The following is a 21,499-nucleotide window of genomic DNA, read 5'->3' on the forward strand; positions in this document are numbered from 1 at the left end:
GTACAGTCCCTTTCAAGATTAAAGGGAAGTTTTTGCTCTTAGTGATTCCAAATCAGACGGTAGAAGACAACTGGAACTGAGTTTGGTGAGTTGTAGCCAGACTAAGTGCCCTCCAAACCTCAGCTCTTTTAGTGCTCACGACAATCGTATCAAAGGAGGCCCATGATTAGTTACATCTCACAGATGAGGAAAGACTGAAACTTAGAGAGTATAGGGGAGAAAAATTTGCCACCCCTAAATGTGTCACTTTGGCATGAGTATTCATTTAGGCTGATTCTTCTTAAGAAACTGAAGACTCTAAGTTTTTCTTTTACCTCCTCCTCAACACAGGGTCGCAAAGAGTCGGATACGACTGAGTGACTGAACTGAACAACTGCAGCAAAGAATGCAGACGAAGGACCTGTTATAGAAATAGAGCCGTGAGCAGTGATACTTACAGAAGAACTCAAGCGAGGTGTGGAGATCAGAGTCCACTCTGCACCCAGCAAACACTTACATACTGAACACTGACTTTTCTGTGAATAGCCTTCCTCATCTTTGAAGTCCCAAACCATTGCCCTCAACGTCTTCTTGTGATTTTAGCTGAAGGTGGTATTTATTTATTTATTTTTTTGGCTCTACTTTTATTTTTATTTTTTTAAATTTTATTTAATTTTTAAACTTTATAATATTGTATTAGTTTTGCCAAATATCGAAATGAATCCGCCACAGGTATACCTGTGTTCCCCATCCTGATCCCTCCTCCCTCCTCCTTCCCCATACCCTCCCTCTTGAAGGTGGTATTTAAAGTGATGGTTTTGACCATTTTGGTGGGTAGTTCTCCTGGGTCTCTCCTATGTATGCAAGTGTTAACTATACCTTTGTTAGATTTTTTTCCTTTTAATGTGTCTCATGTCAATTCAATCTTAGACCAGCCAGAAGAACCTAGAAGGGTAGAGGAAAATTTCTTCATTCCCCAACATTCATGTTGTAACTTGTGGCAGAGTTCACTTCCTTTTTAGGGCTGAACAATATTGCATTGTATGTATAGACCTCATTTTTTTATCTAGTCATCCATCAATGGACACCCGTGTTGCTTCTATCTTTTGGCTGTTGTAAATAATACCAGGTACATGGGTGTACACATATCTCTCCAAGCCTCTGCTTTCCGCTCTTTAGGGTATATAGCCAGACATGGAATTGCTGGCAGTGGGAAGTTGCTTCCGTTGTGTCTGACTTTTTGTGACCATATAGCCTGTAGCCTGCCAGGCTCTTCTGTCCATGGGATTCTCCTGGCAAGAGTACTGGAGTGGGTTGCCATAATCTTCTGCAGGGGATCTTCCTGACCCAGGGATCAAACCCAGGTGCCCTGCATTACAGGCAGATTCTTTACCATCTGACCCAGGCGTGGAATTGCTGGACCAGATGGTAATTCTGTGTTTAGTTGTTAAAGGAACATCCGTACTGTTTTGTAGGGTCGGTCTCAGACTATGCATAGTGATGCTTTCTGTTCAGGAACACTGGGGGCACTCACGTGGGTCTTTACTACTCATGGGAGCCCCAAAGACATCAGCCCAGCTGGAGCTAGTACTGTGGCCAGATGGGCCCCTGTGGTTCTTATCATGACTTCAAGACACAGCTCAGCAACAACCATCAGGTAGCTTTGAAAAAAAGAGGATTATTACTCTCAAGTCCTGAGGGCCAATAGCACAATGACCAGTGGGAAGGAGGGGGTGAGAGCACAGGCTGGGGTTCCGCTTTTATTGGGGTCGAAAGGTAGGGTGGTTACGCAGGGGACAGGAAGAGACATGTGGGGTCACTCAAACAGTTATCTAGGTTGCCCAGTGTTTCCTAGAAAGGAGAACTTGATGGGTGGGGCAAGCGTGGCAGCTTATCTAGAAGCTGTCACACAGCTGGCACCATGTTTACGAAAGATGAGTATCTTTGAAATGGACGCTTTAGCAATCAGAAGCGTAATGCCAGTCTCAGGGTCAAGCACACACACTATGCTTCCCAGCACAGCCTCGCCGTTTGGCATCCCACCGACAGCACAAAAGGCCTCCCCTCTCCCTGTCCTCATCCACACTCGTCAGTTTCTGCTTTTTGAGAGGGTGAGGTGGCCGACACATTTAGAACAGATCCTATGGTCTACAGTGCAGAGAACAGAGAACCTCAGACAAGTGTCTGGACTTTAAATAAGGGAGCTCGAGGGCTGCCTCTCACCTCAAGCCAGGTCCTGGAAAAGGGTCTCAGTGACGGCACACATGGTGACCCCAGGTTGCTGAGGTCAGCTGTGCCAGCCACTGGGTCTTGGAGACACCTCCTTACGGTCTTTATTCACCCAAAAACCCACTGGCCTTTGGGTTTGGCGGTAGGCCCTCCCTACAGGGCTGGAGCAGAAGAACCTGGGCTCTCCTTTTTGGGCTGGACTCTCTGTGACTCACTTCCAAATCACCTGGAGATGTCAAAATGCATGTCTGCTTGAACTCTAGCTGTCCCTATTTCTCCCTGGGCTCTGAGAGTTTTGGGGTGGTTTCTAAATTTTTAAAAATTCACTTATTTTATTTTCCTTTGGCTGTGCTTATTCTTCGTTACTTTGCAGTGGCTTTCTCTAGTTGCAGCAAGTGGGGAGCTTCTTCAGTGCCATGTATGGTTTCTCGTTGCTGAGCCAGGCTGTAGGGGTGTGGGATCCAGTATTTACAGCAGGTGGCCTCTAGAACCTGGGCTCAATAATCGTGGCACATGGACTTAGTTTCTCCACCGCGTGTGGAGTCTCCCAGGACCAAGGATCAAACCCGCGTTCTCTGCACGGTGAGGTGGATTCTCACGCACGGTGCCACTGTACGTGGCCTGCGGTGTTTTTTAACAGTACTTCATTGAGGTACGGTCCATGTAAACACACAGACCCTAGTCTGCTGGATGAGTTTTTATGCTGTAAACAGCTGTGTGACCACCATCCAGGTCAAGTTCCAGGACATTCCCAGCACCCAGATGACTCCTCCGGGTCCCTCCCATTTGGTGCCCCTCATAAGTCATTGCTTTTCTGACCCGCTTCTGGATTTTATGTTATCAGAATGCTCCCAGTGTGTGCTCACTTGTGCCTGGCTCTTGCGCTCAACACTGGGGTTCACTGAAGACCTTGCCTTTATCTTCAGTCCCATTTTCTTGCTGAGGGCTAGTCCATAGCAGGCAATTCCCAGGGGGCTCAGTAGTAAAGCATCTGCCTGCCAATGCCGGAGACCCAGGAGACATGGGTTGGATCTCTGAGTTGGGAAGATCCCCTGGAGGAGAGAATGGCAACCTGTACCAATATTCTTGCCTGGATAAATCCACAGACAGAGGAGCCTGGTGGGCTATAGCCCAGGGGTTTGCAAAGAGCATTCACTGTTCCCCTTCTCCTGTTTTAAACAGTGGTGTTTCCAGTGAGGGGCTGTGATGAGTGAAGCTGTTAAGCACATGTACATCTGTTCTTATCTCTCTTTGGTGAATATCTAGGAGCAGAAGAGCCAGGACATAGGAGAGGTAGAGGATTAACTTTATTATAATCCACCAAGTTTCCAACGCTGTTGTATTTTACACTCCAACCTGCGGTGAATGAGTTCCAGTTGTTTCCTATTTCAGTCAATGAGGAAAAATTTCCTGTATCCCCGGTGTTGAAGAGGATATCTTCAAAGAATCTCTCCTTCTTTTCCTCCTTTCTGTTCCAAGTGTGTCATCTGCCCCTTAAATCCAGTCATATTCTAGTTGATTCAGGAATCTAGTGGGATGGAGGGTGGATGGAGGAGGCAAGTGGGCTCCGTCAATGAGAACGTCTCAGAGAAGTCAGTCTTTGCAAATTCTGAGGACCCAGGCAAGTGCCAGAAGGGAGAGAGGTGCAGACCTGTGTGTGGTCCCGGGGCACCTGCTCACCTGCTCTCCACTTGGTGCCTGTAGGACCCTCAGCTGCTCATCCAGGCTGGACCCCAGGGCCCTGTGTAGAGCACACGGCGGGGTACCGCTTGACTTCAGGTAAGTCTGTTGTTGCTATGCATTTCCTCCCTACCCCACTTTGCTACCCAGCTGATCCTAGTCTCTGTTTTAGTCAATCCTTTCCTTTAACAAGGTGCTGGAGCCAATTAAAGACATTTATTTAACATAGTGACCCACCTCCATGTCATTCAGAAAGTTCTGCTGCTGTTGCTGCTAAGTCGCTTCAGTCGTGTCCGACTCTGTGCAACCCCACAGACAGCAGCCCTCCAAGTTCCGCCGTCCCTGGATTCTCCAGGCAAGAATACTGGAGTGGGTTGCCATTTCCTCCTCCAAGGCATGGAAGTGAAAAGTCAAAGTGAAGTTGCTCAGTCGTGTCCGACTCTTAGGGACCGCATGGACTGCAGCCTACAAGGCTCCTCTGTCCTTGGGATTTTCCAGACAAGAGTACTGGAGTGGGGTGCCATTGCCTTCTCCGTCAGAAAGTTCTAGTATGTCTAAATCTTCTCTGCTCCCCAGCTACAGCCCAGAAGGAAGGGAGAAAAGAGAAAAGAAGGGAGAGAGAAATTCTTAGAGAGGAGGGATCAGAAGCTCCTGGGGCATCATTAAACACAATGATAAGGTAACCTTCATGATAAGGTTTTCTATTGATATTTATAAAACATTTCTTTCCATCTGATCATATATTGTTTTGTTTCTCTCTCTCTTTTTTTTTTTTTTTTTGACTGGACCATGCTATATGCATGTTCTTAGTTCCCTGACCAAGTATTAAACTCATCCCCCCTGCAGTGGAAGCACAGAGTCCTCACCACTAAACCAGCAGGGAAATCCCTCCATGACTAGGTTTTTATGTGAGGAATAGAATTTTAGAGGGAACATACCCCTTTTTGAGGCCCCAAGAAGCCTCATATGGCTCAGGCTATCACTAATGAGCTGTGTGACTTTTGGAATGACCTTTAAACACTCTGAGCCTCAGTTTCCCTATCTGGAAAATGGGTATAACCAGGCCTTCCCTGCACAACCTCCACCCCGTGCACCAGTAGCACCCGGCTGCCCGGGCCCCAACAAGCAGCTCTGTTTCTGTTTGGACCCGCAAGAGACAGCCACGTTCTCAGGAACAGTGACATCTAGAAGCTTGCTGCAGTATGAGTGTGGTCAGGATCTCTGAGCCGATGTGAACCTCTATGCACTATTGGATCTCAGTGCAGATCACAGGAGGCGAGCAGAGGGGAAAGGGCCCTAGGTGAGGAGCACCACTTCCACCCTCTCCTCTCCTCCCTACCTTTCTCCCTTTTTCTAAACCTACATCATCTCCCGGATCCTCCCCCATTGAGTAACAGTCCAGTTGCTTTGGTTTCTACACATTTTTAAGTTCTCCAGGCGCAGTGGTCTTCCTGGCCAGTGTGTAAAGCAACAGTGGCCACAGAGGTGGTGGAGAGATGGCCTTCGTGAACACCCAGTCTCCTTACAGAAACCCAGTGAGTTCCAGGGCTGGGGGGTGGGGTGTGTCTCAGTGGACAGGAAGCAGCTCTGGGGTTCTAAGAAAACAACTTCTGCAGGTGACAGAGGAGGGGAGCAGCAACATAAAAAGAACATGAAAGGGCAGACACAACTTCTTCTCCACGACCATCTCTTGGGTGCTGCTTAGGACTGCAGTGGGTAAGCATCCCCAGGATTCCTGCATCTGACAAATGTTTACTGAGCTCACTGTGGGTGCCTCTACTGTTCTAAGTAATAACTAGAAAAATGATGGTTGTTTTGCATGAAGGGAGCAGGGCTTCTGGGCTGGGTAACAAGCAAGCATGGCAGCAAGGGACATACTTTAAAGATGGCCTCTCTGTGCTGAACCATTTACTAGTTGGATGACCTCAAGCAAGTTGCTTTACCTCTGGGCCTCAGTTTCTGCATCTATATAATGGGGTTAATCCCGGAGTCACTGCCCAGATCTGGGGGAAAGACTAAGCGAGCTTGAATGAAGACTGAGAGATCTTGAATGGTGTCTGGCCCACTGCACGAGCTCTGAAAGTGTTTAGAGCTGTTAGGAGACTGGGCGCAGCAGGGAAGGCCTCCTGAGGAGGTGTCTGCTCTCTGAGGGGCAAAAGAGCAAGGCAGGGCAGGTCAAGGGAGTGTGAGAAGGGGCCATCTCAGGAGTTGGGGGGAGCTGGGTGCCCCTGCACTGGGGGGTGCAGAGGGCTTCCTTCTGTGCCTCTTGGCTTCCTGTGTGGAGGCCCCATCACAGGATGCCTTGTTTAAACCAGGTCACATGCTGGTGCTGGTCCAGGGCTTCTTAGGAACTGGGCCCCACGGCAGGTAGTGAGTGGCAGGCAAGTTAGTGAACATTCACCTGTATTTACAGCCACTCCCCATCATTCGCATCCCCTTGTCCTTGGGAAAATAATCTTCCACAAAACTGGTCCCTTTGCCACACAGGTTGGGGCCAGCTGGTTTAAACCCTTATCACTCCATGTCATACATGTAAAATTGAGCCTCATAGAGGTGGAGGTCACTTGTTCAAGGCCCCTGGATGGAAAGTGGCCAAGGAGGGAGGTGCCTTAATTCCCCGGACCTGGAGAAAGGAGGTGCCCACATTGCCCTGTGGGAGGAGACAGGCAAAGAGGGGACGGCCCCAGGGCAAGCGGTTTCTGTGCTCACCGTGTGCTGGACCCGACGCTGCGGTAGGAGCCTCTCCTGCCTCAGCATCCCAAGAGGCTGGGCAAGTGGGCTGACAGGGCTTCCTGGGCGTGGGGAAGAAGAGGGCTTCCTAGACACACACCAACCTCCACTGAGGGAAAGACATGCACACTGAGGTCCCTACACTTGGAGAGCTACTGTTTATTCTGTCTCTCTTTTAGACACCAGATCTGTTCATGTGCCATCAATGTCACCAGTCCTTTCCATTTGTCCTCTTCTTTCCCAACTGAGCAGACACAGGCTGACCTCTAAGGAGCCACTACTTGACCCCAAAGCCTCTCACTTCTAGGCACATTTCTCCACTTCCATCTTGGACACAAATTTCTTTACCCATTTTCTCCTTATTTTTAGAAAATGATACTCTAAGGGCAAAATGTGGTAATTGCACAAAAGCACACTAAGTGCAAATTAGGTGAACAAAAGTGATGGCAACAAACTAGAGACGGGTACCAGCCAGCCACACAGGTGGTATGCAGATTCCCAGATGGGTGTCAGTCAAAGTGTGAGCACCTCCTGTTCCGCCCTTGGCAGTAAGCCAGGACACCGAGCCCTGTCTGACTTCCTCCACAAAGGTTTGCTGCGAACTTTCAGACCAGGTGCAGTGACAGTGACATTGCCTTCCACTTCAGCCCTCGGCTTGAAAACACAGCATACGTGGTCTGCAACGGGAAGCAGAAAAGAAGCTGGAGCCTGAGGAGTGGAAGATGCAGACGCCTTCCCAGAGGGGGAGCCAATTTGAGCTCTGCTTCCAGATACAGAGCTCAGAGTTCAAGGTGAGCAGGAACTCACTTCCCTTCAGCTGGCTGTCCCCCAGCCCCATCCGGTGCTGTGGACAGTCTTTTAACAGTCACGTGAGCAACACCTTTGTACAGAGAAGAGGACCATTTCCTTGTAAGGCTAAGCCTGCAGTCTCCTTCCACACCTTCGCCTACAACTCCAGGTGCACCTCTTGCTTCTTTTATTTTGGAAATAAGCACTAGATAAGTCACCATGGTGCTTTTTTGGCCTGCTGGGTCCTTAAATCCGAGTTAATTTCAATCTTCTGCTCTGGCTTTTCTTCTGCTCTAGGTCCCTGGGAACATCTGAGTTTCTGTTACATTGTTGCTGCCTTTATCCAGATGTTATTAATGGCTTTGTTTTGCAGGGCATTGCATATTGCTTTTGGAAGTAGAGCAGTATCTCTGGGCTTGGGGGGATGGGAGGGGGAGTGAGTACATCCGTGTCCCTGCTTCTCTGTGTGAACGTGGATGTCCCCCTCATCCTGCTACCTGACTAAGTGTAGAGGTTGTGTTTGGATGCATTTCGGGTCCCAAGCATGTTCTTGTAACTGATACAGATCTCAAGACCGATGCCCAGACCTATAGAGGATTGATGTGAAAACTACAGACACAGGTCAAAACTTCTAGAGGCAGGGGTCCCAGAGGCTCAGGGGTGCTCCCACCTGAACAAGGACCACTACTGGCGTGTGCTCTCATCTCGGCAAGTGATGGTCAACGGGAAGAGCTTCACGCAATATGAATGCCGTGTGCCCTTTGGTCAAGTCACCACCATCTGAGTCACGGAATCTGCGCAGCTGTCCTCCATCAGCTTCCAGGTCAGGCTGTCCCCTACCCGGGGCTGGGTGTGGGGCCCTGTCCTCTGTGTCTGGGCCCTGCTGCGTAGATCCAAAGTTGCCAGCCAGTCTTCTACCCAGGGGCTCTGGGGACACCTCTGGCTCCCTTGTCCTGCCCTTCTTGTGTCCCGTCTCTCTTGGGATATCTGCTCAGTCTGCTGGACTAGTAAGGCGCTTGTCTCTGTCACTCTCTGTCCCCACCCTGCTTAGGAGGCCGTGGGATACTTAAAAAAAACTGGGCTTGGGAATCAAACTGAATCCTGCTCAGATCCCCAGCTCTGCCATTCTCATCGGCTGGAGGAATCTTAGACACGTGACTTCACCTTTCGAAGCCTTGGTTTTCTCACCTGTGGAATGAGCAGTCTGAGGCCCCACAGCTCACTGTGTGAGTTCAGTGAAGCAACAGATCAAAGAGCACAAAGTAGCCTGCTGGGGACACTCAGGTCTATTTGATCATCTCTGTGTTTTACAATTTTTGAATGTTTCACCAACATCTAAAAGGTCAATTGTAATTTTGCAAGATGAAAATTTTCTGGAGCTGGACAGTGGTGATGGGAGTGAATTTAACACGGTTGAAATGTATTTACTCTTAGTATGGTCAGTTTTCAGTGATTTGCATTTCAGCACTGTTTAGGAAAAGAGATCAGGCAGATTGCTCTTCCTCCTGAGGATGGAAAGGCCCTAGGAGACAGATTACCTCCAGGGTGCTCACCAGAGATTTCCAGACTGGCTGACTAAGTCTTCATTCCCGGGGAAGGTGGAAGCTACCAGCTAGGTCAGGTGTCACACCTAGGTTTGGTATCATGGGCTTCAGTGAAAGTGATGCCATTTTGAGCCTGTGGTTTTCTCTTTAACTATTCCCCACTTATTGAGCAAACTTTCAGCCTAACCAAGAGATCAATCGGAATTTGAGGTCTTCAGAATTGAAAGAGACAGCTGTACCCCAAAGTTCATCACAGCACTGTTTACAATAGCTAGAACGTGGAAGCAACCTAGATGTCCATCCGCAGACGAATGGATAGGAAAACTGTGGTACATATACATAATGTAATATTATACAGATATTAAAAAGAATGAGGTAGATGAAACTGGAGCCTATCATACAGAGCAAAGTAAGCCAGAAAGAAAAACACCAATACAGTATATTATTATGGAATTTAGAAAGATGGTAACGATGACCCTATATGTGAGACAGCAAAAGAGACACAGATGTAAAGAACAGACTTTTGGACTCTGTTTGAGAAGGCGAGGGTGGGATGATTTGAGATGATAGCATTGAAATGTATATTACCATATGTGAAATAGATCACCAGTCCAGGTTCAATGCATGAGACAGGGTGCTCAGGGCCAGTGTACTGGGATGACCCTGAGGGATGGGATGGGGAGGGAGGTGGGAGGGGGTGTTCAGGATGGGGAACACATGTACACCCATGGCTGATTCATGTCAATGTATTGCAAAACCCACTACAATATGGTAAAGTAATTAGCCTCCAATTAAAATAAATACATTAATTTAAAAAAAAAAGAATTTGCGGTCTTATCATCACTGTCAGCTACCAATCTATAGTCACTGTAGCTTTGTTGACACCATGTGTGGTATCTAGAGGTCATGACTTTTAACCTAAATCCCTGTGATGTTTGTAACTGAGCAGGACCCTTGGGGGCTTCCTAAGACATCCTTACACCCCGTGTTTGTAATAAACCTTTAGCCTCCTAGGCTTTCCCCAGTTCCAAGGAAAAAAATTTAATCAGCAAAGTGAGAAAATGCAGAAACAAAGGAAAACAGTCAAGCAAGACAAAATAATACTAGTTTATCCATTCAATACTCAAGGACCTTTAGTTCTTCCTCAAGGACTATAGAAAATATTCTGAGCCAAATCCTTTGTGCTGTTTGCAGGTACAGAAATCCCCTCTAGGTGGAAGGAGTTAACTGTATGCTCCCCACAAGGACATAGAACCTGGAACCTTGATGATGTTGACTCCCAGTTACCTCACCACCAACCAATCAGAAGATATCCATGAGCTGATCACACACGCTGCAACCCTCTCCTTCACTGTCTTTAAAAACCTTTCCCTGAAAGCCATCAGGGTTTCATTTGGGTTTTTTAAGCACTAGCTGTCTGGACTCCTTGCTTGGTGCCTGCAATAAATCCTGTACTTTCCTTCGCTGCCCACTGCTGTCAGTAGGTTGGCTTTATTGCACACGGATGAGTTATTAGTAAGTGGAGGCTAATCTAATCTAGATAGTTATGGATAGATTTGTTTTATTCTCTCTACCTGGTTGATCCTGCCACTAATATATATGCTTGTCTCAAACGTTAAGCCATGCATGAAGTGTGAATGGCTGGTACAATGAAACTGCAGATAGCTCATAAAATCTGTGTGGCTCCTTTGGTTGCTTGATTATTGCAACTGGATTATAGTTAGTTATAATAATTGTTGCTTAAATTTATTCTTTGTTTTCAAATCGTGCTTTTTCTTTCCCTGATGCGCTATGTCGTTATCAATGTTACTAGCAGCATTGCTTATATCCTGTCGAATTTATAAGATTACAGTAACCAGTGTGTAATCGGGCTTCCCACAGAACTTCTATGGCTAAACATTTTGATAAAATCTCATTTATAACATAAAATAATTGCAATAGTGTGATTCTAGATATGGGGAGAAGCAACAAGGAAAAATGACTCTTGGATTAAATTAGGCAGAATCCAGAGAGTCTTTAATTATTGATGAGGCCTGTTCAAAAATTTAGCACCTGAGTGCCTATGAAAAATTTTTGCCAGATCTGGGATGAGCCTCCCAGTGCCATGGGACAAAGGTGATCGTGAAATGTGTCCCAAATATTGGTCAACTTCCTGACCAAGAGAAGAAGACCTGAGAAGTGGAATCAGCGATTGCAGCCCTTCAACGTGAGACAGTGAGCCCCAAGAAAGGGGAAAACCTGCCATCTAGCAGGCATCAGATTGCAGCCACTCCCTATGGTGAACCTTGAGGAAATTCTGAGAATACAGGATTACAGGCCCACAAAGAGCTGAGGCACATACCAAGGACAAAATTTTAATGAGCTCTGACTCTTAAATCTTCCCACATATAGAAAAGTGCCAAACTCCTTAACTTGAAATGCTGCCTCTTGGGTTTGAAGTTCAGTATTTCTAAGTCTACAGGTGTCAAGTAGGCACTTTCCAAAGAGGAACAAAAAGAAGACAAATATCAACATTTGGAACAGAGGCATTAATGGCAGACACTCCCAGAAAGATCCATCTGATTAAGCAGAACGCTCATTACTCCCTTTTTCCACAAGATTGTGGAATGAACTTTGACAGTGGAGAATTGTTGCAGAGAAGAACCAATTCTGACTCCATGTTGGAACTGTTTCTTTGACCTGCTTTTCATTGCTGTTGTTTTTATAAGCATACATAATGGTCTGCCTCAAAGGACACTGCCCCTCTGCCTGATTGTTAAACTAAAGTGACTTTGTTCAGCTTATAGAGAGATAATCTGACCCTGCCCATCTGTGAATTGCTACAAAGAAAAGAAGAGATTAACACACTCCTTCCAAAGGTTGGCCCTTCTCAGAGAAATTTTGCAAGACTTATGGCCCCTTTTACTTTACTTCCTCATTGCCTCTCCCGCTCTATTCTGCCTTTTAGACTTTGGTTCCTCCCTGCTTCTCTCTTTGGTTCTATAAAAGAACCTGGCATCCAGACCCAACAAGATGGTCATTTTGAGACATTAGTCTGCCATCTTCTTGGTCAGCTGGCTTTCTGAATAGTAATATTCCTTGCCTCAGTGCCTCGTTTCTCAGATTTATTGGGCTGTCATGTGGTGAGCAGAGTGAGCATGGACTCATGGTAATATGATAGTGTTTTTGCTTAATCCCTGCGACATTTGTAACAGAGCAGGACTATATAGGGGCTTCCTGGGACATCCATACCCCCATCTCCATGACTGTAGTAAACCTTCAGCCTCCTAAGCAAAGTGAAGAGTTAGTTGCTCAGTCATGTTTGACTCTATGTGACCCCATGGACCGTAGCCTGCCAGGCTCCTCTGACCATGGATTCTCTAGGCAAGAATACTGGAGTGGGTTTCCATTTCCTTCCATAGGGGATCTTCCCAATCCAAGGATTGAAGGCAAATTCTTTACCATCTGAGCCACCAAGGAAGCTCATAGCCTTCTCAGTTCAGTTCAGTTCAGTTCAGTCGCGCAGTCGTGTCCAACTCTTTGCGACCCCATGAATCACAGCACGCCAGGCCTCCCTGTCCATCACCAACCCCTGGAGTTCACTCAAACTCAGGTCCATCGAGTTGGTGATGCCATCCAGCCATCTCATCCTCTGTCGTCCCCTTCTCCTCCTGCCCCCAATCCCTCCCAGCATCAGAGTCTTTTCCAATGAGTCAACTCTTTGCATGAGGTGGCCAAAGTACTAGGTCTTCCCAAAGTTCCAAGGAATAAATTTAATCAGAGATGTGAAAAAAATGCAGAAACAATGGAAAACATTCAAGGAAGACTAATAACAATTTAGCCATTACTACCCGTGGGAGACCCTCACCTCGCTAACCCCTTGTGCCAATATTTCCTCAGCTGGTGCAAATGTTGGATGGGCCCTTGTGGTTCTTATTACTATTATAGAATGCATCTGAGCAGCAACCATCCGGGGGCTTTGAAACAATAAGGATTATTAGTCTCATGTCCTGTGGCCTAACAGGACAATGGCCAGTGGGGAGGAAGGAGAGGGAGCACAGACCTGGAGTTCTGCCTTTATTAGAGTCCAAGGGTGCTGTGGTAGGCAGGAACCAGGAGGCAGGAAGAGAAATGTAGTTATCTAGATTCCCTAAGGCTTGCTAGAAAGGAGAACTTCGTGGCAGAGGGCGCAGAGAGGGCTGGTCTAAGAGCTTCCCTAGAAGCTGTGATGTATTTATGCAAGATGGGTGTTTGAAATGGATACTTTGGCAATCAGAAGTTTAACGCCAGGCCCTTAGGATCAGGCATTTTCCATCATGCCTCAGCATTTAATATTCCCACCAAAGTGCAAAAGGCCTCCTTTCTCCACGTCCTCATCAACACTTGTCAGTTTTCGTAGAGTGTGAGGTGGCCGATACATTTAGAACAGATGCTGTGCTCTACAGGGCAGAGAACAGAGACCCTCAGACAAATGTCTAGAATTTGAATAATGCAGCTCTGAGGGCCACCTCTTGCCTGCTTAAGACCAGAGCCAGGGCCTGAGAACTGGTTGTGGTGATGGCATGGGGATGCCAGGCTGCTGAGGTCAACTGTACCAGGCCCTGGGTCTTGAAGATGCCTCCCTGCTGTCTCCATTCATCTGAAAATGCATTTGCCTTCAGACTTGGCTGTTGCCCCTCCCTACAGGGTGGGAGCAGAGGGCTCTTCTTTTTGGGTTGGATTCCCTGTGACTCAGTTGTACTCATTTCACATGCTAGCAAGGTTATGAGCAAAATCCTTCAAGCTAGGCTTCAGCAGTGTGTGAACTGACAACTTCCAGATGTACAGTCAGGTTTAGAAAATGCAGAGGAACCAGAGATCAAATTTCCAACAGTTGTTGATCATAGACAAAGTAAAGAAATTCCAGAAAAATATCTTCTGCTTCACTGACAACACTATGACCTTTAGCTACGTGGATCACCACAAAGTGAAAAATTCTTAAAGAGAGGGAAGGACCAGCCCACCTTACCTGTCTCCTGAGAAACCTGTACGAGAGTCAAGAAGCAGCAGTTAGAACTGGACATGAAACAGCTGAGCGGCTAAAACTGGGAAAGGAGTAAGACAAGGCTGTACACTGTTGTTGCCGTTATTCAGTCCTCAGTCACGTCCACCTCTTTTCGACCCCATGGACTACAGCACACTAGGCTTCCCTGTCCTTCACCATCTCTCGGAGCTGGCTCAAACTCATGTCCATTGAATCGGTGATGCCATCCAGCAATCTTGTCCTCTGTCATCCCCTTCTCCTCCTGCCTTCCAGCATCAGGGTCTTTTCTAATGAGTCAGCTTTTCACATCAGGTGGCCAAAGTATTGGAGCTTCAGCTTCCGCATCAGTCCTTCTGTGAATATTCAGGATTGATTTCCTTTAGGATTGACTGGTTTGACCTCTTTGCTGTCCAAGGGACTCTCAAGAGTCTTCTCCAACACCACAGTTCAAAAGCACTAAAATTGGGAAAGGAGTAAGACAAGGCTGTATATTGCCACCCTGCTTATTTAATTTCTATGCAAAGTACATTATGAGAAATTCAGGGCTGGGTGAACACAAGCTGAAATCAAGATTGCTGGGAAAAATATCAATAACCTTAGAACTTGATGATACCACTCTAATGGCAGAAAGTGAAGAGAAACTAAAGAGCCTCTTGATGAGAGTGAAAGAGGAGAGTGAAAAAGCTGGCTTAAAACTCAACATTCAAAAAACAAAGATCATGGCATCTGGTCCCATCACTTCATGGCAAATAGGTGGGGAAACAATGGAAACGGTGACAGACTTTATTTTCTTGGGCTCCTGATTTTACGTTCTTGGGCTCCCTGTCTCTAGCACGTGGCAGGGACCCACATGACTTCAGCTAAGTCTGTAGTTGCTGTGTTTACTCCCCACCCCTCTTCTCTACAAAACCTGATCCTGGGTCTCTGTTTCAGTCAAACATTTAGTTCTCCTGTGTATTCTTGCCACCTCTTCTTAATATGTTCTGCTTCTGTTAGGTCCATACCATTTCTGTCCTTTATTGTGCCCATCTTTGCATGGGCTTCCCTGGTGGCTCAGATGGTTAAGCGTCTGCCTGCAATGTGAGAGACTCAGGTTCGATCCCTGGGTCAGGAAGATCCCCTGGAGGAGGAAATGGCAACCCACTCCAGTACTTTTCCCTGGAAAGTTCCATGGACAGAGGAGCCTGGTAGGCTACAGCCAATGGGGTTGCTAAGAGTCAGACACAACTGAGCTACTTCCCTCCCTTTGCATGAAATTTTCCCTTGGTATCTCTAATTTGCTTGACGAGATCTCTAGTCTTTCCCATTCTATTGTTTTCCTCTATTTCTTTGCACTGATCATTGAGTTCAAATGGGTATACCTTTCCTTTTCTCCTTTGCCTTTCATTTGACTTCTTTTCATAGCTATTTGTAAGGCCTCCTCAGACAACCATTTTGCCTTTTTGCATTTCTTTTTCTTGGGGATGGTCTTGGTCCCTGCCTCCTGTACAATATCACAAAGCTCCATCCATAGCTCTTCAGGCATTTTGTCTATCAGATCTAGTCCCTTGAATCTACAACACCTAAAAAGGTCAGGAGCAGTTTTACAAAGTGAAAAAGTTCTGGAGTTGGGTGGTAGTGATGGTTGGACAATTATGAGAGTGAATTTAACACCACTGAAATTTTGTATACTTAATATGGTCAATTTTACCTGATATATATTTCACCACTGTTTAGGAAAAGAGGTCAGGCAGATTGCTTCTTCCTCCCTGGGATGGAGAGGGCCCAGGAGATTCATTACCTCCCAGGTGCTGACTAGAAAATTCCAAACTGGCTAATTAAGACTACTTTCCTGGAGAAGGTGGAAGCTACAGTTAGGTCAGGTGTTACACCTAGGTTTGGTGTCATGGGCTTCAGCAAAAGTGATGCCATTTTGAGGCATCAAAAGTGATGCCTGTGGTTTTCTCTTTAACTAGTCCCCACTTTTGAGCAAACTCTCTGCCTAACCAAGAAATGCAATAAGAATTTAAGGCATTAGCATCACTTTCAGCTACCATTCTATAGAACCCACAGCTTTGTTGACCCTTGATGTGGTATCCAGAGGTCATGACTTTTGGCTTAGCCCGTGTGACATTTGTAACCAATCAGGACCCTATGGGGGATTCTTGGGACAGCCCTACCCTCCATGTTTGTAATAATCCTTTAACTTCATAGGCCATCCCCAAATTCCAAGGAAAAAATTTAATTAGAGAAGTGAGAAAATGCAGAAACAAAGGAAAACAGTCAACCAAGACAAAGTGAAAACCATTAAACATAATCAAGGACATTTACTTCTCCTCAAGAGTTATTGATAATATTTTGAGCCAAATCCTTTGTGCTGTTTTGCAGAAAAAGAAAACCCCACCAGGTAGAAGAAGTTAACTGTGTGCTGCCCACAAGGACATAGAACCTGGAGGCTTGATGATATTGATTCCTGATTCCTCACCACCCACCAATCAGAAGATATCCATGAGCTGATCACATACCCAGCAACCCTCTCCCTCACCCTGTGTTTAAAAACCTTTCTCTGAAAGCCATTGGGAGTTTCTGTGCTTTAGGCACTAACTGTCTGGACCCCTTGCTTGCTGCATGCAATAAATGCTGCACTTTCCTTCACCACAACCTGGTGTCAGTAGATTGGCTTCACTGAGTGTGAACCAGCTCTTAGGAGTAGAGGTAAATCTGATCTAGATAGTTATGGATCAATTGGAAACTCGATGAGGTGTGTCGTGAAGGAATGGGTCCCATGCCTGGGTCCCAAAGTACGTGAGCAGTGGAGAAGAGAAGAACATTGGAAAGAGAATGATCTTTCTACTTTCTCTGTAGAGAACATGTCAAATCTTCGTCACATGAAGAAGCAAAGAGCAACCAAAAAGCTGGAAAGTATTAAATATCTAGGATATTTGTGAATAAAAGTATTATTTTCCTGAATTTTGTGATGTTTGGGGTATTTGTTAACTGCTATGGTTCAAGGGCATATTGAAAAGCAGAGATATTACTTTGCCAACAAAGGTCCATCTAGTCAAGGCTATGGTTTTTCCTGTGGTCATGTATGGATGTGAGAGTTGGACTGTGAAGAAAGCTGAGCGCCGAAGAATTGATGCTTTTGAACTGTGGTGTTGAAGAAGACTCTTAAGAGTCCCTTGGACTGCAAGGAGATCCAACCAGTCCATTCTGAAGGAGATCAGTCCTGAGTGTTCATTGGAAGGACTGATGCTGAAGCTGAAACTCCAATACTTTGGCCACCTGATGCAAAGAACTGACTCATTGGAAAAGACTCTGATGCTGGGAGGGATTGGGGGCAGGAAGAGAAGGAGACGACAGAGGATGAGATGGCTGGATGGCATCGCCAACTCGATGGATGTGAGTCTGAGTGAACTCCGGGAGTTGGTGATGGACAGGGAGGCCTGGCATGCTGCGATTCATGGGGTCGCAAAGAGTTGGACACAACTGAGAGACTGAACTGAACTGAACTGACGGTTCAAGTATGGTGTATCCGCACCCCCCCACCCCAATTTGCATGACCGCTATCATCCATTTCAGCCACAAATAATTTTTAATCTTTGTTTTAAAAAATATTTATTTGGCCACCTGGGGTCTTAGTTCTGGCACGTGGGATGTCTGTCGTGGCACATAGGAGTCTAGTTGTGAAGTGAGGGCTCAGTAGTTGTGGCCCTTGAGTGAAAGTCGTTCAGTTGTGTCCAACTCTTTGTGACCCCATGGACTATACAGTCCCTGGAATTTTGGAGTGTGTAGCCAGAATACTGGAGTAGGTAGCCATTCCCTTCTCCAAGGGGATTGAACCAAGGATCCTGACCCAAAGATCAAACCCAGGTCTCCCTCATTGCAGGCGGATTCTTTATCAGCTGAGCCACCAGGGAAGCCCAAGAATACTGGAGTGGGTAGCCTATCCCTTCTCCAGGGGATCGAATTGGGGTCTCTTGCATTGCAGGTGGATTCTTTACAAGCTGAGTTACCACGGAAGCCCTTCATTTTAAAAAATATTTATTTATTTATTTGACTGCCTGGGGTCTTAGTTCTGGCACATGAGATCTTTGTTGTCACATATAGGAGTCTAGTTGTGGCACGAGGAGGGCTCAGTAGTTGTGGCCCTTGAGCTTACTTGCTCCACAGCATGTGGAATCTTAGTTTCCTGACCAGGAATTGAACCTGTGTCCCCTGCATTGCAAGGAGGATTCTTAACACTGGATCCCCAGGGAAGCCCCATCAGCAGTTTTTATATATGGATGTGGTAATGGTTTTCATTATGGTCACGACATAGCATTTGCTTTTTAAATAAATGCGTATAAGTTTGTTTATAGGAAATTGGGAAGTAAGGCTGGTCCCAGGCAAGTCACACAAAGACTGAAGGCAGAAGCATCTGTGTGTCTGATTTATCCCCTGATACAACGCTGATCATTTTCATGTCTGGTACTAAATGTTTGCTCACGTGGCTTCCCTAAGGAGGAAGTGTGACCAGTGTGACTGAATGTGCTGCATCCTGTGGCTACAAGTGTTGGGTTGCCCAAAAGATCTTTCTGTTTTTAAGTAAAAATGACAGACAACAGTTTTCATTTTCCCCAAGGACTTTATTGAACAACATAGTCACCATTTTGTTCCACTACCTTCTGCCATGTTTCAGGCAACTTCATAATTCCATCTTCCCCAAAGTTTTTATCTTTTGGAGCAAAGAACTGTTACAGATGCCTTTTACAGTCTTCCAGGGAATCAGATTTTTTCTCCATTAAGATAATTTTTTAAAGACTGAAATAAATGGAAATCTGAAGTTACAGTGTCTAGTGAAAATGGCAAATGAATCAGAACTTCACAGCCAAGCTATAAAAGCTTTCACCTGGTCATCAAAGAAACATGTGATCTTGTGTCATCCTAATGGAAGACTGTGTGTTTTCTGTGGACTCATTCTGGACGCTTTTTCTCAAGTACTGCTTTCAGCTGGGCTAAGTGGAAGCAGTACTTGCTGGAATGAATTACCTGGTTTTCAGGAAGGAGCTCATAATAGACGGTTCCCTTCCAACCCCACCATATACACATTACCACCTTCTCTGGATGCAGACCAGCCTTTGGTATGTGTGTGGTGGTTCATTTCACTTGGCCCACGATCCTTTCCATTCCACATGATTTTACAGTATCCACTTTTCATCACCTGTCACAATTTGTTTTATTTATTTATTTATTTATTTTAATTTATTTTTGTTCACAATTTGTTTTAAAAGTGGAATATTTTCATTACTTTTAAGTAGAGAATCACATGTGAAAATATGGCCAAGAAGGTTTTTTTTTTTTTTTTCCTGCTGAACTTATGTGGAACCCAAACGTCAAAGCCATTGACATAACCAAACTGGTGCAAATGATTTTCAATGTGTCATATGGATATTTTGAGTATGTCTGCTATCTCTCATGTGGTGTAATGTTGATTTTTCTCAATTAATGTTCTGATTTGATCGCTATCAACTTCAACTGGTCTACTTGACACTGGAGCATCGTCCAGAGAGAAATCTCCAGCACGAAACTTTGCAAACCACTCTTGACACATTCAATCAGTCAGAGCACCTTCTCCATACACTACACAAATCCTTTTCTGCATTTCAGTTGCGTTTTTACCTTTCTTGAAATATTAATAATAAAGCATAATATGCCAAAAATGTTGCTTTTTTTACTTCAATATTAAATGGCTACACAAAAATTCACCGATTTTGATAAGTTTTTTTTTTTTAATGCATGCTGATATGCTAGCTGTCACAATATAATCTAATAAAATTGCTTATAATGAAGTTAAAGACCACTAAGCGCTACTATAGCCATCTTACAAAGGAAACTGAATGAACCTTTTGGTCAACCCAACACTTCTTGATCCTTACCCCTGCCGTACATGGAAGGGATGCCACTGACACTTTAAGATGCAGCCCAAGGCACCTCCTCTGTGGACTCTCTCAGGGCCTCAGCATACACAGGTCAGATACAGAGGGACACAGATGGAATCTACGGGGTCCTCGCTCTGTGCCTGACATCCACTAAGTGTCGTACAAGCCTTAGTTCATTCAGTGCCCACAACGAACTTGTAAAATAAGGTCTGTGATTAGCTATTTAATACATCTCATAGATGAGGAAAGACTGTGGCTTAGAGAATACGGAGGAGCAAAACTAGCCACCCCAAAATGTATCACTCCGGCACGAGGATTTATTTAAGCTGATTCTTTTTTTTTTGATTCTTTTTTTATTTTGGCTGTGGTGGGTCTTCGTTGCTGCACACGAGCTTTCTCTGGTTGCGGCACGTGGGGGCCACTCTCTAGCTGCAGCACTCGGGCTTCTCACTGTGGTGGCTTCTCTTGTTGCGGAGCATGGGCCCTAGGAATGTGGGCTTCAGTAGTTGCGCCTCTCAGGCTCTAGAGCGTGGGCCCAGTAGCTGTGGCACACTGGCTTAGTTGCTCCACCGCACGGGGGATCTTCCCAGACCAGGAATCGAACCTGAGCCCTCTGCACTGCAAGGCAGATGCTTAACCACTGGACCACCAGGGGAGCTCTAGGCTGATTCTTTTTAAGAAAAAATAAAAAGACTTCAATTTTTCTTGTTACCACCGTATCAACTGCTGCAAAGAATGTAGGTAAGGGGCCTGTTCCAGGAGTAGAACCGTGACCAGTGATGTGTACAGAAGAATCTGGGTGAGGTGTGGTGGGAGAACCCAGCAGGGCCTAGAGATCAGAGTTTACTTTCTATCCAGCCAGCACTTATTTACCAAACATCTGCTTTTCTGTACCATGTGAGTTGCCCTCCTCCTCTCTGAAGTCCCAAACCATCACCCTCAACATCGTCTTCTGTCTTAGCTGAAGGTGGTATTTAAGCAGAGGGCTTCGACCACTGTGGCGAGTTAGCTCTCCTGCGTCTCTCCCATGTATACATGCTATTAAACTTTTGTTAGCTTTTTCTCTCATTAAACTGTCTCCTGTCAATTTAATTCTTAGACTGGCCAGAAGAACCCAGAGGGGTAGAGGAAAATTTCTTCCTTCCTCAACATCATCATAGTTCATCCATGTTATAACCTGAGTCAGAATTCCCTTCCTTTTTAAGACTAACGATACTGCTTTGTATGTACAGATCTCATTTTATCTAGCCATCCGCTGATGGACACTTGGGTTGCTTCTATCTCTTGGCTATCTTAAGAATACCATGAACACGATGTACAAGTATCTCCTAAAGTCCCTGTTTTCAGTTCTTTAGGGTATACACCCAGAAGTTGAGTTGCTGGATCATATGATAATTCTGTATTTACTTTGTAGAGGAAACTCCAGACTGTTTTGTAGTATCCTTCTCAGCCTATGTATGGTGATGTGATCAGTTTAGGAACACCTGGGGTCACACGTGAGCCTTTATTACTCGTGGGAGTCCCCAGAGACATTTCCCCAACTGGAATCAATGAGGTGGCTGGTGCGGCCCTTGTGGTTCTTATGACTTCAAGACACAGCTTAGCAACGACCATCAGAGAGCTTTGAAAAAACAAGATTATTCCTC

At 45.7% G+C, this 21,499-nt stretch overlaps 1 long non-coding RNA gene across 3 annotated transcripts; it reads left to right on the forward strand.

Moving 5' to 3' along the window:
• The first annotated feature begins 651 nt into the window (after nt 1–651).
• LOC100848006 (uncharacterized) lies at nt 652–19,672 on the forward strand. Of its 3 annotated transcripts, none has more exons than XR_813149.4 (5): nt 652–5,423; nt 5,505–5,604; nt 7,209–7,409; nt 7,973–8,230; nt 16,321–19,672. It is a non-coding gene; the product is annotated as an uncharacterized lncRNA (long non-coding RNA). The 3 variants fall into 3 exon arrangements; XR_009491668.1 differs by lacking the exon at nt 16,321–19,672 and adding an exon at nt 10,146–10,880; XR_001494285.3 differs by lacking the exon at nt 16,321–19,672 and adding an exon at nt 10,146–10,880 and having other exon boundaries at nt 654–5,423; nt 7,266–7,409.
• The last annotated feature ends 1,827 nt before the right edge of the window (nt 19,673–21,499 follow it).

Source organism: Bos taurus, chromosome 19 (genome assembly GCF_002263795.3).
Source record: "Bos taurus isolate L1 Dominette 01449 registration number 42190680 breed Hereford chromosome 19, ARS-UCD2.0, whole genome shotgun sequence".
Lineage (NCBI taxonomy): Eukaryota > Metazoa > Chordata > Mammalia > Artiodactyla > Bovidae > Bos > Bos taurus.